This window comes from Eumetopias jubatus, unplaced genomic scaffold (assembly GCF_037043125.1).
Source record: "Eumetopias jubatus isolate StellerSeaLion01/CBP00866 unplaced genomic scaffold, mEumJub1_p1.0 scaffold_11, whole genome shotgun sequence".
In the NCBI taxonomy this organism is placed as follows: domain Eukaryota; kingdom Metazoa; phylum Chordata; class Mammalia; order Carnivora; family Otariidae; genus Eumetopias; species Eumetopias jubatus.
This window is the reverse complement of record NW_028274817.1, coordinates 51,831,579-51,838,861: the sequence shown is the minus strand read 5'-3', so window position 1 is coordinate 51,838,861 and position 7,283 is coordinate 51,831,579. Positions and strand designations below refer to the sequence as shown.

At 38.0% G+C, this 7,283-nt stretch overlaps 1 pseudogene; it reads left to right on the top strand.

The window, feature by feature from the left end:
* The first annotated feature begins 3,755 nt into the window (after positions 1–3,755).
* LOC114207571 (U2 spliceosomal RNA) lies at positions 3,756–3,875 on the top strand (annotated as a pseudogene).
* Positions 3,876–7,283: the final 3,408 nt, after the last annotated feature.

The window sequence follows — 7,283 nt, the reverse complement described above, 5'->3', positions numbered from 1 at the left end:
ATGTCCAGTGCCCAGGTCTGTGCTAAATGTATAGTAGTAGTAGGTGTAGAATAATTATTCATGGTTTGTCTCAGAGGTACAGATCTGTGTATGGACTCTGAGAAACAAACTGAGGGTTCTAGAGGGGAAGAGGGTGGGGGGATGTGTTAGTCTGTGATGGGTATTAAAGAGGGCACATACTGAATGGAGCGCTGGGTGTTATATGCAAACAATGAATCATGGAACACTACATCAAAAACTAATGATGTAATGTATGGTGATTAACATAACATAATAAAATAAAAGAAAAAGAGAGAGAGAGAGAGAAAAAGAATAATTATACATGTATCAATTGGCTAAGGAAGTCATCCTTCCAAAATATAAATCAGGGAATCATCAGGGGGTAGAAAACCACTCTCCTCAATTGTCAAAAAAAAAAGATGAGTTTCCACTTCTTTCAAATAGAACTGTCAAAAGTACATGAAATAAGTTACTTAAATAATGAAACATAAGTCACAATTTTGTTTGGTAACAGTGTAAAAAATCACACTTTTTTTAAGATAAAAGATAAAACAAATAAAAATATAAGTATTTGAAAAACCTTACCTGACCAAAACAATTTAATCATACCCTGTGTTTCTAGCTTTTGGCTTTTTTCTGCTACTTTGCTCACAAGAATTTATTTATGTAAATCTTCCCTTCCTTAATCATTGTATATTTCAGCTATATTTAGTGGTAGACTTGCTTAACTTATTATTTGAAAGCAATGTCAAGTCAAATTTTCTCTTTTTAGTCCCTAGAAATTACTCAGTGGCTTTGTCTTTCCAACTAATGCTATCATTTTTTCTCTTCTCTCTCCTGGTTGAGAATTCCTGGGTGTGTATGGCAGCAGTAGTATTAGAGTCCCCTCATAATTAAAATAAGCAACTGTGTCTTGGTATACAATAGTTATTCAGGGCCATGGATTGCATGTATCCCCATCAACATGTATTCTCACCGCCATGCCCATCTTCTTCCTCCTTATTATCTTAATTCTCCCATGCCTATATTCTGTCACACATTAGAGAATAAACAAATTTAGCTTTGGCTTTTAGATCTGTTCCCAATGTTCACCAATTCCATGGTTCCAGTACTGAACCAGTCTAGTGTTTCTACACTATGATTTCAGTGCTTGGGGGACTACAGTAAAGACTCTGTAACCAAGGCATTGGATATGAAATAAACAAGACTCTCCTTCTAAATTATATAAAAATAGAACACAGTGAGCCCATGTATAAATATAAAAGGTGCTATGGTCTGAATGTTTATACCCCAAAAGTCTTATGTTGAAATCTTAAGCCCCAAGATGATGGTATTAGGAGGTGGGGCCTTTGGGAGGTTATTAGGCAATTAAGTTGGAGTCCTCATGAATAGGATTAGTGTTCTTTTTTTTTTTTAAAGATTTTATTTATTTGACAGAGAGAGAGATAGCAAGAGCAGGAACACAAACAGGGGGAGGGGAAGAGGGAGAAGCAGGCTCCCCGCTGAGCAAGGAGACCGATGTGGGGCTCGATCCCAGGACCCTGGTATCACGACCAGAGCCAAAGGCAGACACCTAATGACTGAGCCACCCAGGTGCCCCATAGGATTAGTGTTCTTATAAAAGAGGCCTGAGAAAGCTCCCTTGTCCCCTTCCACCATATTAGGATACAGTGAGAAGTCAGAAATCTACAACCTAGAAAAGGGCTCTCACCAAACCCCGAAAATGTTGGTACCCTGATCTTGAATTTCCAGCCTCCAGAACTGTGAACAACAAATTTCTATTATTTATAAGCCACCCAGTCTGTTGTATTTTTTTATAGAAGCCTGAGCAGACTAAGACAAAAGGTCTCTAGAAAGATGTACAATGACTCCTATGCTGGTTATTATCTTTTATTCCCCTCTCCACAACCACCACAATATCCATATTTACTCCTTCTCTTTCTTGTTCTATTCCCTGGGAGGCTGACTTCTGTGGATTGAGTTATCCATGCTTCCTTGACCTCCCATGGCCTTAAGCAAACAGGAAGCCCCAGCAGGAAGTGTTAGGGTAGGAGAAGAAAAAGAAGAGAGTCCTTCTTTTTCCAAGCCCTTCTTACTTCAGCACTTCATTACTAGTGGTATTCAAGCCCTTCTGTGATTACACATCCTGTCTGGCAGTCTCCTCCATGATTCTCATTTTTACTCAACTGTTAGAATCCCTACAGAATTAGTGGTCATAACAACTTCTAACTGGTACTAGTTTCTGAGTGACTCACATCAACCCATTAATTTTTCTTCATTTGAACTATCTGGAATGTGCTCTTTCCTGCTGGACCCTGACTTATTTCAAGTATATTACATGACTCCAAAGCCCAGAAGATTTGATTCCAAGTTGCTTTGTTATTATCAAATCTAAGGAAAATCAGAAGGTGGTAGGGAATGATGAGACACTGAAATAGAAAAGGAGCATCATAGAGGTAGATTGGCAGAGTCCATACAAGCATTGTCCAGGAGATTAAGGGACTCTAATCATAATATTTTCATATTTACAGCTATTTTTAGTGTTAAAATGGGGACAAGATATTGCTACCAAGAGAGTCAAAAATTTTAGTTCCATTGGTAAGATCAATTTTATTGTGACTTAGCTTGGTAACATTAAAAATTCAATCTATCTAGTGTCCCTTGTTTTTATTCCATTCTCACAAAGCAAACTTCTGATTATAATTTAGATTCCACGTAAGTGCCTACAGAGAAGGAATATGCTGGTCATACAGACTTCAACTATTTCAGCAATATTGATTTTTTTTATTACTGTGAAATAATATATAGCAATTATGTTTATTGTTATAATTTGATTAAATGCAAGTGTTCTCTTGAGAGATTGGTCTTCTTTAGATATTTTGCTAATTGGGCTTCTGAAGGCAAGGCCCTGAACCATCTGCATTTCTGCCTGTGACTTTCTTTTGCTATTTTGAAATTCCACATCCTAATACCTAACATGTTTAGTAACACTCAGAAGAAAATGGGCTGCTTGACTAAGGGAAGTAATCCTACACCAGACTTGTTTCTTGGAACAGAACCTTGGTAAAGCTTATTTCCTCACTGTGTGCCAGAAGGAACCTGCCTGATTGCCCAGAAAGTACATAGACTCAACTTATTTTTCTAGCCACTAAATGGCATTTGAAGTTCTGGCAAATAATAAATAAAAGTGTCTCTCCATACCATACAGAGTATTTCTGCAGTCAAAAGTTCCTTTTCTAAATTATTATACTGTCCATGACAAAGTATAGTAATTATATGTATTTTGTCCTGTTCTTCAGCTTCCTCTATGATTTTGCATATCAGTTGTTTGGTTCAAACACCAGTATTCATGCTATTTTACATGTTTATACCAATCTTGCCCATCTACAATTACTTTGTTGTGACATTCTGTGCCAATGTTAGTAAAATATCTTTCTAGATAGATGGATGTTTCTGAGTATTCTGTCGGTGTTCAGAAGAACAAAGAGACAGGAAAGCAGTGTCTGTTGTGTAATCATCTTGCTCTCAGACATTCTGTGCCTACTGGAATTCTTTCTTACAAATGCGAATGATCATTCTACAATGTCCAAAATACCCCCTTGTACTGTGTCCCCCTAAAATTCTACAAATTCAGAGTTTCAAACCAAATATTTGATTTTAAATACATTTAAGAACTATTAGAACATATTTTTCCACAGGACAGAGTGTATTAAAAAGGTTTTTAATATCAAAAGGCTTTTCCAAAATCAGTTGTGATTTCTTCTCAGCTTTTTGGCTAAGATCAAGTATAGTATCTATTCTTATCAGTTTAATATCTGATACATCCTCTATCCAAAATCAGTTGTGATGATTTAGGAATATGTAAATCATCGCCTATTGATTTTTTTTTCTTAAGCATGTGGCTTATACTTTACAAGGAAAACAAAAATGCTTGCAGAATCATGATTTATTTTTTGTTTTAAAATCCTGGTTGTTCAGAAATAGTTAGAGATGTTGACATCCAGGGAATACGAAGTAGGAGGACCCTAAGCTCACTAACTAGATAACATTCATATCGGTGGAAATTACCCAGAAAATGACCCAACGACTGACAGAGCAAACTCTCCACAACTAAATATAGAGAAGAGGCTGTATTGGAGAGGATAAGAAGGGTTGAGACATGGTCAGGAGCTAAATGGACCTGTGGGACTGTCCATGGAAGGGAGAGACACTGTAGGCACTGAGAGGGGAGAGAATGGATTATCACACTGGGGAGCCCACAGGGGAAAGATGAATCTCCATAAATTTGACTTTGAAAACCAGAGAGGCCAAATTTCATGAGTTCTTATAATCAGTGAGACTTAAAATCTGGAACTTTAAACATCAGCAGGCTTACCTCTGGGACTGCCAGGAGGGTGAGAGGAAACTGAGTCCCTACCCTTAAAGACACAGCAAATAAACAGCCCAAAAGAGATGTAGCCTACCAGCAGTTTGAAAAATGCTTTGGGCATATGAAAGGGAGATTTGTTTACTAATCTCAGAACCCTTGCTAAAGGGGCAGGGATCCTTGGGAGTCTCCAGGGACAAAAGAGCTGGCAAGCACCATTTCTCTCCCCTATTCACCAGCATAAAAACATGGCCACCTGCAAGAACCAGGGCTGTGCTGACACTCACTACCTAACTTGCTAACAGTATGCTCCATCCACATGTTCCCTTACAGACATGCCCCCTCCAGCCAGCCCTCTACTCCAAGTCCCCTCTCACAGAGGATCAGTGCAAACCTTGCTAATGCCTTGTGACTCTCCCTTGTGCATTTCTGCAGATCCACCTCCTCCAATATGCTCTTGGCCAGAACCCATCCAAAGCAGTGCCACAAGCCTGGAAGTGTGTAAGCAGCCCAGACAGGGACAGGCAACAATCTAAAGTGACTCCTATGCCACAAAGAGGGAAATATAACCACACACAACAATCACACTGTGGCTTACCAGTGGGCTGGGGCAGAGAGCTGATCTGATTGTAGGTCCCACCCACTAACAAAGCTTCACAGGAAACAACTCAGGGAAAGCAAACTGATGCCCTTTGCTACTGCATGTCTGGCAAATGCCTGGTCTGACTCAAACTCAAGGCAGCCCCAGACTGACACACTAACAGCACAGGGGCCAAACACTACTCACAAAAGGCAAAGAGATGTATTGAAGATGACTGGGCTGAGGCAAAAATAGTTCAGCAACAATAGTAGGGTGCACACAACATACATAGGAGACACCCCTGATGTGCCAGATTCTGGGGAAGAGGGGACACTGCACTACAGGGCACTATACAACCTCTTCTTCATAAGGCCACTACTTTCAAGACAAGGAGATATTCTTAATGCATAGAAACAAAGAAAATTAGACAAAATGAGGAGACAGAGGAATATGTCCCAAATGAAAAAACAGGACAAAATCACAGGAAGAGACATAAGCAAAATGGACATAAATAATATGCCTGATGGAAAATTTTAAATAATGGTCATAAAGATATTCATAGGATGTGAGAAAAAAGTGGAGGACCTCAGTAAGACCCTTCAAAATGAGAGAAAACATTAAAAAATCAGAGATGGAGAACTCAATAAATGAAATTAAAAAATACACCAGATGGAATGACTAGTAGACTAGAAGAAGAATAGATCAGTGACCTGGAGGATAGAGTAATGGAAAGCAATCAAGCTGAATGGTGAAAGAAAAAAATAATACAAAATGAAAATAAACATAGAGAACTCAGCAACACCATCAAGTATAATAACATTCACAACACAAGGATCCCAGAAGAAGATGGGGCGGAAAATTTACTTGAAGAAATAATAACTGAAAACTTTTCAATCTGGAAAGGAAACAAATCCAGATCCAGGAGACACAGAGAAATCCCCCACAAAATCAATCCAAGGAAGTCCACACCAAGAGACATAGTAATTAAAATGGCAAACGTAGTGATAAAGAATTTTAAAAGCAGCAAGATAAAGAAAACAGTTACATACAGGGGAAATCCCATAAAGCTATCAGCTGATTTTTCAGCAGTAACATTGCAGGCCAAAAGGGAATAGCATGATATATTTAAAGTGTTGAGAGGGGAAAAAAAAGATGCAACCAAGAATACTCTATCCAACAAGGCTATCATTCATAAAAGAAGGTGAGATAGAGTATTCCAGACTAAAGTAAAAGGAATTCATGACCACTAAACCAGCCCTATAATAAATGTTAAAGGGACTCTTTCAAAGTAAAGACTATAAGTAGCAGTAAGTAAAGTAGGAAGCACAACAGCAGTAAAAATGAACATATCTCTAAAAATCAGTCAAGGACTCACAAAATAAAAGGATATAAAGCATGATATCATATACTTAAAACATGGGGGAGGGAGCAGTAAGAAAGGGCTCACACATAAGCAAATGTCAACTTAATATAAAATGCTATATACAGGGCGCCTGGGTGCCTCAGTTGGTTAAGCAACTGCCTTCGGCTCAGGTCATGATCCTGGAGTCCCAAGATCGAGTCCCGCATCGGGCTCCCTGCTCAGCAGGGAGTCTGCTTCTCCCTCTGACCCTCTTCCCTCTCATGCTCTCTATCTCTCATTCTCTCTCTCTCAAATAAATAAATAAAATCTTTAAAAAATGCTATATACAGAAGATATTGTATAAAAAACTGAATGATAACCACAAATCAAAAACCAGTAATAGGTAGGCAAAAAATGAAAAAGGAATCAAAGTCTATCACTAAAGAAAGCCAACTATGAGAGAAGAGAGCAAGAGAATATGTGAATGAAGAACTACAAAAACAACCATAACATGAGTAACAAAATGGCAATAAGTAAATGTGAATAGAATAATGCTCCAACAAAAGAGATAGGGTGACTGCATGGATGAAAAGCAAGACTAATTTATATGCTGCCTACAAGAGACTCATTTAAGATCTAAAGACACATTAAGATTGAAAGTGAAGGGATAGAGAAGAATTTATCATGCAAATAGATGTGAAAAGAAAGCTGGGGTAGAAATACTTATATGAAACAAAATAGACTTTAAAACAAAGACTGTCACAAGAGACAAGGACACTATATAATAAACCATGTAATAATTTCAATTGATGCAGAAAAAGCAATTGACAAAGTACAACATCCATTAATGATAAAAACCCTCAACAAAGTAGAGCGAACATACTCAACATAATAAAGTCCGTATATGAAAAACCCACAGCTAACATCATACTCAATGGTGAAAAACCAAAAGGTTTTCTCCTAAGGTCAGGAATAAGAAAAAAGATGTCCACTCT